General features: G+C 41.6%; 1 protein-coding gene across 2 annotated transcripts in view; it reads left to right on the plus strand.

Annotated features, from left to right (window-relative positions):
- Window positions 1-2,284: 2,284 nt before the first annotated feature.
- cplx2b (complexin 2b) overlaps window positions 2,285-12,175 on the plus strand; it is a 57,472-nt gene continuing 47,581 nt past the window's right edge. Inside the window, exon 1 of one of the 2 annotated variants that reach the window (XM_085417970.1) lies at window positions 2,285-2,442. The gene's annotated coding sequence lies outside the window, so the exon portion shown is untranslated. The remainder of the gene's footprint in view (window positions 2,443-12,175) is intronic. The other variant, XM_085417978.1, reaches the window with a different exon arrangement.

The following is a 12,175-nucleotide window of genomic DNA, read 5'->3' on the forward strand; positions in this document are numbered from 1 at the left end:
CACCTGCCAAATTTTTTTTAAATCATTGATTTCTCCAGGGGAAGTGGGTGTGTAATGCTGTGTAAGCAGCCTTAGCGGCGCCAGCAGGATGTAGTGGCAGTAAATATGGGCAAATGTCACTAATGGCAGCATCCACGATTGGAGTTCCACATCATAACACCAGCACCACTGACTTTGCAGACTCAACTAAATCTTAATAGCTGATGACTGAATCCTCTGTTTTCAGAAGCCTAGGGATGGTTTTGTTTGCTTGTGTCGAAGCCACTTATTTGTTCATTAACACAAAAATGAGTGAAATGCGACCTTGCAAAAGTGGGAACCAGGAATCTTGACCATGCAAAGACAAACATCCGGTGACATTAACCCCGACAAGCAGCCTTTAAATGATTTTCAATTAGAGGATTAGTCAAAAACACACCTCTAACACATTAACCAGCTAGAACATCCAAAGATGGGATCTGCTTTGGAAAAAGAAAAAGGTCTAAATAAATGCGCACATGGTGCACACAGGAGTAACCTCCCTCTGAACCCACACGATGGATGTTTTGGAGAGGTGATGTGATTGCCATAACTAAGATTAGTATCCTCAGACGGCATAAAAGCCTGCAGTCGTGGGGAAATGACTGCCTCTGGGAAAGAGCCTTCATTCTTTTGAAATATTTAAGGTTGCAGAAGGATTTTTTTAAAGTAAAAATATAGACATTTCATTATTTAACCCCAACACAACATCTCTGCATAACTAAGTACAAACCATCTTTCAGTGTTCATGATGTTATTGTAGAGATTCAAACATATTCTTCATACGATTTTATATACATGAGAAAATGTATGTTTTTGGTTGTGTAATTAAAGGAAATGATATGAAAACTGATAACAGTGATTCACTTTAAATTTAGAAGGTTAATAAAGTGAAAATGTTTCTGAGTGAATCTCAGAAAGTTGATTTCCTTACCTGGATTATTGAACATGGAACAAGACAAACAAAAAACAAAAACTTTTTTGGGTCATTCACTGCTGCAGTATTTAATCTCTGCATTTCTTATGCTTACTAGTCCCTGACAGTACACCTAATGTTGTCACTTTCTGTAAGAAGTGTTTGAAGTGTAGAATAAAGACGCCAGTACACCATCTACGCTCATGATACCACATGCAAAGATGGGGTTTGATCTCAAAATGCATATTAATAATTAAACCTAAACTAACGCCTGGTGGTGCTTAATTGTGAGGACTGCGAGTTTGTTTCATTCGGCTGATTCAGCCGTGATGTTAGCGTGACACGCAGGAGGCAGCACCTGTCCTATCTGTTTGCACAGGATCTGTGTACATGCGTGTGTGTTTGCTCAGCGATAAAGGAGCTCGGTAATGACACGTTAACAATGAGTGCATTAGCGTTAGGCATCACGAGGCTTCGGATTGACGGCCTCCGGCTACGCAGGCTGCTCTGAGAGCTGCGCTGGCCCCGGATGCATCAGCGGCACCATTGTTTTGATTCATAAAGAAATAAAAGCCAGTATGTGGTCTTTGCATCTGTTCTCGGTCACATTGTGGGCATTTATTAAGTTATAAACTACCTACAGCTGCATGACAATAAAATCTGAACATCCTGTTATTTCATGTCACTGTTTCAACTCCCATGAGGGCTTGATGACTCAGGACCAGCTGTTTGACGACTCTAGGCTATTTTAAACTTCCAAACTTTCCCTTGAAGCCTGCATTGTTCAAAATTAAAGTGACACATGCAAGTCCCCCTGTCTGGTGCTTTCTTTCACTTCTACGTGTACAGCAGGCTAACTTTGAATTTACAAACAGCTGCTGCAGCTGGCTTCCTGTCGTGCGCCCACCTTGTCCACATGTATATTTCTATGAATGCTATTTTTTAAATGGCAGTGTCAGGCCTCTGTGTGAAAGATGTAGCATTCGGTTATCAAAGTGTCCTCTGATCACATCTGGCAAAATAAAATAGATGGCATACTGTAAACTGGAATATTCACGCCCGCAATCAAAATAAATGAATTCACCGACACCCCATTAAAACCTCTGAGGGTAAAATCCTATTTTGTGTTCTGGCCTCTTTTAAATTGTGCACCTTTGTCAGCTTAAACACTGTTCTCTTTGAATGGACTTTATGTGTATCCTAACAGGCTCACTTGTTGGTGGTGGCGTGCGCACTTTGGAGAATTTAAACAAAGCACAAAGCAGAGTCTCTACTTTTACACGGATTCGCGCTCCTGTTGAGAATCTGTCGCCATATGCTCTCTCTCTCTCTCGTCTTGGAGGAACAGAGTGGAGGCTGTGAGGTAATAGTGCGCAAGAGGGGGTGGTGGAGAGAAAGCGAGCGCGCGCGTGTGTGAGAGAGACTGGATATAGGACAGGCATCAAACGAAAGCTCTCCTGCAGACTGGTCGGGATCCCTTCGGCCCCTCGGTCCTTCAGACGCATCAGGTTAGTGAAAGCAAACGCAGCGTATGTTAGACGATGAGAGAGCCCGCGCTGCCGGGACGCCGCGGGGACCCCCGGTGCTCCGTGCTTGTTTGTGCATTAGTGCTGCAGCTCGGGTGGATGGAGGGGGAGCTGGCACTCTCGGTGAGGCAGACGGTTTTAGGCGTGAGGCTGTTTTGGTCTCGGTGTGTTTGTGCACGCGGGCGGGCTGCAGGTACGCGCTTCACCTGCTGGCGCGATGTCTGTGCACAATCCGCGCGGCTGTGGGCTGAAAGAGCCACTTCTGGCACCGGGGCGCGGAACACAAAGGCATGCTGCGGATATCTCCCCCTCCCTCCTGCTCCTCCTCTCCCCTCTCGCTCTGTGCCTTCCGTTTTTTTCCAGGTAAAGGCGGATCTCCTCAATCCTCCGCCGCCATCACTCGCATTCAAAGGTGTGCGTTTTGTGACAGAGACGGGAGAGGAGGACGAGGCTGTAGGGGAGTCAACCGAGGGAGGAGGAGGGCCTGGCCGGCTCCGGTTCTCCGCAGTGTTGGTGTTGGTGTCGGCGGGGCCGGCCGGCGGAGAGCCGGAATTATTTATAGCAGCCAGCGCGCTGATTGGCTTTATGAGCAGAGGGTGCCGTCACAGAGGAAGTCTCCGTTTGTGTTTGGCATCGTGAAAATCAAGTGTGTGTGCCTCCGTGCATGCGCACACATGCGCACGCGCTTTTGATTAGCGTTTGATAGGCGGTGTGTGTGGAAATGAGTGAGGCACCCAGCCAATCACCTGTAGAAACGTAAGAGCAGCGGATCATTTACTCAAGTTTCCACCGCATGCTTCTCACAGACACAATTACTGCAACTCTCACAGCTCTGAGCACGACGTTTATTTCAGATAAAGATTTCACTGACAGTGTCAGAGCTTTCATTGGTGCCTGATCCTGGATGGGTTAGTTTATGATGTGTGCCACAGACAAACAGCTCAGCAGTAAAATGTCTCTTAGACGTTCCTGCATTAACTAAATGTTTGTATTGTTATGTTTTTATATTCCCTGTCACATGGAAAGAAAGTAAATGTGTAAAAACGTAACTGTCTTTCAGCTCAACATAAAACGAATCTACATGACACATACATATCAGCTACCATCATAGATCAGTCTGAAATGAAAATGAACTTTGACATGCAGACTGGAGCAGCCAGTCGTAGATAACTTCCTGTGTATCCACCTTTTCTCAAGCAGCCAAACACTTGACCACCTTTTGTAGTGTAGAATTTAGTATAATTGTAATTTTATACTCTCACTGTAAGTGTCATTAAAGTGTGAGATTGCATGCATATCTGAATTCTTATGGTCAGCCCACCTGAGATCAAGGTGGCAGTCATGTCTCACCCAGCGCTCCCGCAGCCTGCTGTGACTCCAGACACACGTGTGGTTGTTCTGATTGTGGTTGTGTTGACTACAATGCTGAGATGACACTTGGGTCTCTGCTACTGTATGTAACGCTGTTGAGTAATAGCACATATTATGATAAAAGCTTTGCCATTTGAAATCCCATGTGGTTTCATATCATATCAGACATATTCATATCAGCCCAGATTCAAACACAACCGTAGATGGAGCAGTAATCTCTGCTGCCACAGTGCCACCTTCACATTTGAGTAACTGACAGCAAATTTATTTACATGTTAAGCATCACATCATCTCGCCTTTCTGCTGTATCTGCAAAGAGCTTCCCTAAACCCATATAGTTCCTGGACTGGACAAAAAAAAATCCCACAACCACATTTGGAGAGAACATTTAATCCGAGTTAAATCCAGATGTATTGTTCAAAAACAATGTTTCCACCTTAATCCTTCAGGAGCTGCAATAATTAACTTATCAGACAAGAGTCAGGCTTGTTATCCACCAACACGAACAGCCTTTTTTTATACATCAAGGTAGACATACACCCTCCAGTATTTCTGGCACCTCATTTTGATGTTTTTATTCCTATTTTTTCATCCATTCACATAAACTGTATGATTGAATAGCAGTGGGGATTACTCTTGTTTTAAAAGTTTAGCTGCTGCTAACCAGAGCGCCCCAGCGCTTCCTGTCTCATGTGTCGGTGTTCTAGTCAGTGTGGTAGTTATCATTATCATTCAGCGTCTTCTCCAGCTGCACAGAGCAGACCTTATACTTATGCTTATACATCCAGAGAACACCTTGTATCTCATTTATTTATTTTTAAAAGTATTTATTGAAGTTAGAGTCACATTTTTACAGAAAAATACATATATTGCACGAGTGCATGCAATATATGTATGCACTCATGCAATATATCGGGGGTGGAAGTGCCCTTGTTTTCAGTATCTTGATAGTTTTTTGCTATCAGGAAAAAACTTGTGCCACTAGACAGATCCCGTGAAACAGAGAGGTGCTGGCATCGGAAAACTACTTTTTACAGGATTTACTTTTGAAATAATATCTTTACACGTGTCCTGTATCATTATGCATTTCATGTAACCCACGAGAGCCTGTAACTGTGCATGCGAGTCATTTGCTCAGTTGGAAAGCTGATTTCTGATAACCTGTAATTATATTCATATATTGGATATAATGTGGATACTTAGGTTTGTATGATTTAACTTAACTTACTACTTATCTTAATTTACTTTAACTGATTCTTGAAAATTCAGTTTTCTTATTATATGTAAATACCAAAAATCTTACATGCTAAAGGACTTAAAAGTTACAGCCCCTCCAGTAAACGGTATGCTAGCAGTAACATTTATTTTTCCTACTTTAATCGTTTATTTTTTACTTAAAAACACAACAAAGTGTACAAATGTATTTCATTGTATTTTCTGGATTGATGAGATACCTGAACTACCTGATCTATCTGAACCAATGCAAAGGAGGCTGGAGGTCAAGTTATGGCCTTGGCTTGCACTGGTGCCTCTACAGCTCGCTCTCTTTTATTGACGATGATCACTCGGCAGTCCCGGAGTCAGAACGCAATCTTAAAAACACACATCACAGAAAGTCAAGGTGAGGAGAATGATCTGCTGTCTATTCTTCATTGATCCCGTAAGTGTGCGTAGAAAAGAATGCATTTCCATGATCAGCACTGCATTGCTTTTCTGTTCTCACAAAAGAAAATCAGCCAGTGTTCAACAGTTGAATAAAACCGAGCATCGCTGGCTTTGTGCTCCTGAGCTGTGAGACGTTTGAGTGACAGCTGCACAGAAAAAATTCGCCCGGCGTGTTGGCATTCTCGCTCTGTCTGTCACCCCACTGTTGCCACAAACAGACCTCTATCACTGCGCTGATAGGCCATTATCTCGCGTTAGTCACTCTGGATGCATGATCACTATAAAAGCTGTTTGTGTGAATTTTGTTCAGTTTTTCGACAAATAAAATGTTACTGAAAATAATGTAAAGGACATCACACTTTATGTCACTTGTTTTACATGTCTGCATTCCTCTGTAATCACACTTTCAGTGCTCTTTGGCAGTGATGTTACTATGCTGCCCTGTTAAGGATCTCATGTAGTTCAGATATTTAGATTTTAAAGGTTTAACAAGTCAGTTAAGATGAAATAAATATAACACGAAAAAGAACGACTGAGCTCTGAAAATAGGAAGATGGCAGCTGCCTGCACCGGCAAAACACCGCCCTGCTGTGCTAACATTAGCATTATCAGGGATCCTTTCTTCCTGAAACACTATCTTTATGGTCACAGGGTGGGTGGGGATATGTCAGCTGAGGCACGGTGCACACTGGACAGGCTGCCAGTCCACCACATGAGGCAGCCAGAGTCAGTCACACCCCATTAAATATGATGTTTCATGTCATGGCAGAAATCTGTGCACAAATAAAAATATTGCATTTATATTTATTAGCATGTTTACCCAACATGTTGCATGATAGACAATCTCTGTTATTGAGGTCTGTGTTGAGGCTGTGATTGCTAGAGTGAGGTAAATCACATTTACACAAGGTTCATCAGCTGAAGATTGTCTAAATTCTTTAAAATGACTTATTATTGTCTAAAATCCAGTATGACTAACAGAAGTTCTAACAACTCACAAAAATATTTGGCATATGCACTCTACATTTCACCAAAATTCAAAATAATTATGGTCGTGGTTAATCACTACTGGTAGAAACCTTCATATGTGACGTTCTGAGTATTTGTATAAAGAACAATTCAGTTTGTGTGTGAGAGTGTGTGTGCTTTTTGTTGTGCTGTCACTCTACAGGAGCTTCTCTGCAGGAGTGACTGCATGCCCGAGAGTCTTCATAAAAGATGCAATATTTGTAGCCAGCTGTGCACTGCAATACCTTCACTCAGAGTTCTTTATTTAGAGAGAATCTCACAGATTTCACGCCGTGAGATCTCTCACTTTTCCTTCGCTCTCTAGTACAAATAAGTGACTACTCAAAAAGTTTAAGTGCTGAAAACATTGTGTCTGTGTTTGTGGCTCAATTTACCGCTGTATTCATTCATTGCCTGTTTGCCTTATGTGTGGATGGCAGCATACAAAAATAACACCAGGACACCAGCTGTGATGAAGGGAACACTGGAAGAGAATATGTCAGAATCTGAGAGTAAGTCATATATGTAAATAAATTCAGTCGATCAATTAATGGTCACCACATCTGAGAGTATTATTATTGCACTGCCAAGAATCTAAATTAACATTTTCATCAGAATAGCTCATAGCATGATGCTGCCGCCGCTGTGCTTCACCGTATATTTCTCCTGATGAGTTTCTCTTTTCTTCATGTCTCGACAAACAGCTGTCTGATCTGACTGCACTGCTGAGAAGTGCAGTTTCACCATAAAGGGTGCTAAATGTGTTTTCTATAATGCTTTCACACAGCATGTTTGCAGTGAAGTCCACAATCATCATCAGAGGGTGATGACAGCAGCATGTTATGGGTGTTTATAGGCCAGAGTTTGATAGCGTTTGCTTTATAGTGTAAGTAAAGTCTTCACTGCCAGTAGATTTCCATGCACACAGCATGCAGTATTCCCACTTTGTTTTTGTAAGTTGTTTGGACCAGTAAACTCAAAAGCTGAAGGCTATAATCAGAGATTTTTAAACAGGAATGTCAGAATTATCAAAGTGATATTCAGGACAGTGAACTGTTTTTGTCTATCCTGCATCCCATGATTAAGCAGGTTTAATAAGTACTTTTATACCTTTTGAAACATTTATCCTTGGGTGGGGCAGAGGTGCAGTGGTTGGCAATGTGACCTCATAACAAGAATGTTCTGTGGACCAGTCTCTCTGGGGCCTTTCTGCATATGTTTGCACAGGATTTCTCCGGGTGTCCTGGTTTTCTCTGACAGTCTAAAAGACAGAGGAGTGACTAGCAGAAAAGGATTAGCTTCTTTGTAGTGACCAGAGAACATGGAATATATGTGACATTCAGCAGCTTGTAGTGACAACAGAAACAGAAACTTTAGTGGATCAAAGTTTAACTTCTCTCAGCTCTGAGGTGAGGAGCTGTGAGGACTGGGCCCATATGGAAAAGATATATATAAATCTTATAAAGTTTTTATCTGTCTTGTATGAAACTTGTATGAAAAGCATACAAGAGTGAAAACACATATAAGATCCCTTGAAAAATTATATAATGAAACTTGCATGTTTTGTATACTTACTAAAAAAATATATGAAAGTAATAAGAAAGTGGCCACTTTCATGAGTAAATCATATATGTTTTTACTATTTCTTTTCCATATGGGGGGATTTGAAATTGGCTGTAGGTGTGAGAATGATAAAGCACTAAAAGTACTAATAAACATGTGCACAAACATGTCTCACTGAGACTAGGAAAGTGCTGTTTTTCATTTCCATTGCCTCAGATCTTCACATTTTTGATGAAATTCCAGTTTCCTTCACTGTGTGTCAGCAAAAGGACTCTTGGGCAATGTTCCCTCTAATTTTTCATGTGTCTGAGCAAACACACAAACTCCCTGAGCGGTCCCTTGGACCACTGTGAGCGACATTAGACGTGTGCGCTGTGGTAATGCCAGCACTGAATCCATCCAAGTTACATGTTTATTAGAATAATCAAATTGCAGCATTTACATTTGTGTTAGACTACTTTTAATTAACTGCTTTAGCCCACTTACAATGAAAATTTAAAAAAAATCTTGTTCATGACCTGTGTAGTATGTTAACACTATTGGGAGTAAAAATAACTTGAAGTCCAATTTTGAAAAAACAACTTTTTTTTCTGTCTTTTTTTTTTTTATAAAGCTCTGACTTGTATTATGAGTATGAGTCTGTGGTCTGGGAGAGAGTCCTGTAACTCTGTGTCTGCAAACTACAGTATATAAAGACCAATGTTGGGCAATTATATAGTACTTCTTCAAAAAAGTAACTGAGTTATGCAAACAACAATGTTTTTTTTGCAGCTGTTTACCTAAAAATGCAGCCAAGGCGTTTTTTTTAAAATAAACATTTCAAACTATTTACAGAACAATCAGCTATTCTGCATCAAATTTGATGCCACACAAATTATTTGTGCCACTCCAAAAAATAATTTCTGTCCACTATGAGATAAAGGAGAACAACACCCTGATACCTGCAGGCCTGACAACAGGAGATGTATTGTTAAGTCTAATTGTTGAATGTTGCCATTGTGTTTCTTAAATTTGTACAGTCTTAGTTTAAGCAGTAGGATCAAAGCCATTCCTTTGATTCTGACCACCTCTCCAGCCACTCTGTGCTGGGGGAGGTTTTATTGTAGATACATCCTATCTGAAAGATCTGTTTCTTTTGATATAAGCTTCCTGGGTTTATGACCCTTTGGTCAGCAGGAGGTCACACACACACACACACACACACACACACACACACACACACACACACACACACACACACACTCAGTGTATACATTTACATACAGTGCCTTGTCTTTGTAACCAAAGGGGGGTTGCAAGGGGAGGTGCTTTGTAAACTATTGTTTGAAGTTTGTCAATAAAAGGCAGCGAGAGGAGGCCACCATTTTGGGGTTCTTTGTCGTGCTGGACACAGACGAGGCCTCCCTTGTGCAAGTAATGGATCGATCGACTGTCTTGTTTTCTTCATGATGAATAAGTCTCTAGAATTAGCGGGGTTTGTGGAAACACAGACCCAACATGTATCACTCCTGTAACACCTGTAACATTCAGCAGTCGCCTCATTGTTCTGACACACGCAACAAAACTATTGACTATTGACTCTGGTTTTACGTGGCCTATCAACACAATTTAAAAACAGGTATAAAGTCCACACTTCTGCTATTGTGTCCTGTCAATTGTTCTGTCTTGCTCACATCTCCAATAGTTGTACATGGTGTCATTAACGTGGCTTCACTCCACATCAGCCACGCTGCTTTGCTAGCTAAAACACTGTTGTCGACACATAAGGACGCTGTCATAGCCTGTCAACGACGTTGATTAGCTGCGTATATACGAATGTGAATCGCATCATTGGCTGGACTATGGGATAAGGTGGCATCGTTCTAATCCCATACGGGAGCAGCCAGTCACTTACTGACTAACACTGCAAAACAGAATTGTTAAAGTTTTAATTTTAATTTCAATTCAGGTTAGATTTTTTTTGTGCGCAACGCAGATTTTCTGTGCGCAGAGACCGTGCCAGCAGTGCGCAATTGCGCGCGCGCAGCTTAGAGGGAACATTGCTCTTGGGTTATTTTGATTGTAAGCTAGAAAAATACGCCTTTTGAAGCAGCTAAGCTGTGATCATATCTGTGGACATGATTTACTGTGGTAATTAGGAAAATAATTAATGAAAACTAATGCTTTGTAGCAGGAGTAACCCTGCTGAGATCAGGCATGCAAAAGCGGTCCAAGTTTGTGAGAAAGGACACTCGGAGGCCTTCCTCGTGCCAACACTGGCTGTGCCAAAGCTTGAGATATGCTGAAAATTCAGCTCAGTGGTATGAAAGTAACTTTATTTAATTTAAAGTGAATTTCACACACACAGCATACTCTGACATGGACACTTAATCCATCTGTTTTCAGGGGCTGATAGTGGCTGGATGGAGTGTTTTTAATCTTTCTGAAATGCTATGCAGATAACTGATGCTTCATGCTGAGCTCTGATGAGGCTCAGTCTGCGCCTGGCTCGACTGAGCCTGAACTACTGCGAGAGGGTTGGATACTAGCTTGACACCACCCGGGGGACAGTTAGGGATGCTGTCACATGGAAATAATAAGCATAGATACGAGTGCCAGGGTAGACGTTCAGCTCACAATTGACCTTGTTGTTCTCCTGTGATGATTTTCAGGGTAGTCAACTTTTTGCCGTTTCATTTGGCTTCATTCATGACTCAGTGGTCTGAAACCAGGTGACCTTTTCAGAGGCAGCACCGTGGCATTAATGGAACATAAGTTTGGAGCTTGTTTCTGCTTTCTGTCCCGATCCAGTCTGTCTTCACATTTTTGCAGTTTTTTAAATTATTTACAATTTTGTCAGCTTGTTTGGCATAAGGTTTCATTTAGCCTCAAAATGTTCTTTTCTTCTATATATCATGCTGGCTGGACATGAAGGAGCATTATAGAAACTTAAAAAATAAAAACAAGTCCTTGAAATCAAAATTTTAGAACAACTAGCCCTATTCAACTAACGTACCTTTATCAGCGGGACTATTTTTGTTTAGTCAATATAAATTTGTTTTGATTTGATGAGATGAAGAAAGGATAGGTGTGCAAACCTAAAACACTTTATTTGACATTTTGCCCCTTTTTTCATAGTTTTATTGATGTTTTTGGAGGTCACTACCCAAAAGAGTTGGCAGTTCAAATTGTTTTGCTTGAACTGTATAAAGTTTCGAACGAGCACATACTACTACTACTACTACTGTCAGCTGCTTCTTTGTCACAAGGGGGCACCACAGCAGGCAGCTCCACACGTTTGATTTGGCATTTTTAGTTTCAGTGACACATCTTCCTTTTCTTTTTCTAGTTCTGATGTTTTTAACAAATGTACAGCCCATTGTGGATGTTTCTTATTTATAGTCACACTGTAAATGTGTTTCTTGCTCTTGATGGCCTTAGCCAGTATCTGAGTGCTAAATGTAGTTTCACATTGAGTGAATTCATGTGCTGAAATTACAATAAAACCCCTGAATCCTTACAAATGTAGAGCACGCAAACACCCGAGACCTTACATGAGAACAAGAGTAATAGAATAAACAACATCACAATGATATATGGGAATATGACAGTAAATACTAAATATTAATCTAGTATTTACCCAGAACACAAGAGACCAAGGAAGACTAACAGAGGGGCAGCCGCGCCACTGTCCCAGAAAGAGCTGAGGAGAGTCCCAGATGAGGGTTCACTCAGCAGCCGCGGAGCAGAAGCCAGGGGGGGTTGCAGTGACACGCCCGTGAGTTCTGCCGGCAGCCAGCTGTGCCTGAGTGACCGAGCCCTGGGGGCACCCCACCTCCGAAGTGGCCCAAGGACCTGCAGTTCAAAAAAGTGCCCCTCCGACAGCCAAACCCATCTGTTCTCTGATTGGATTGTTTAATTTGTGATTGACATGACATTGACCAATCAGCTTAAAGGAAGAAAAATAGGGTCAAAATTCGTACTTGTAACTTGCAGGGTTTTTTTTGGCTAAGTCCACACAGAAATCTTTTTTATGCACGCACAAATCTTTTTTACAAGTACAAAATATTTATGACCACATTTTGAGCCCATATTCGCTTCCCAACCCCCTGAGCCACGGTCGCCCCAA

This window comes from Rhamphochromis longiceps, linkage group LG2 (assembly GCF_057381845.1).
Source record: "Rhamphochromis longiceps isolate RC_006_pf linkage group LG2, R_longiceps_female_GT1.1, whole genome shotgun sequence".
NCBI lineage: Eukaryota > Metazoa > Chordata > Actinopteri > Cichliformes > Cichlidae > Rhamphochromis > Rhamphochromis longiceps.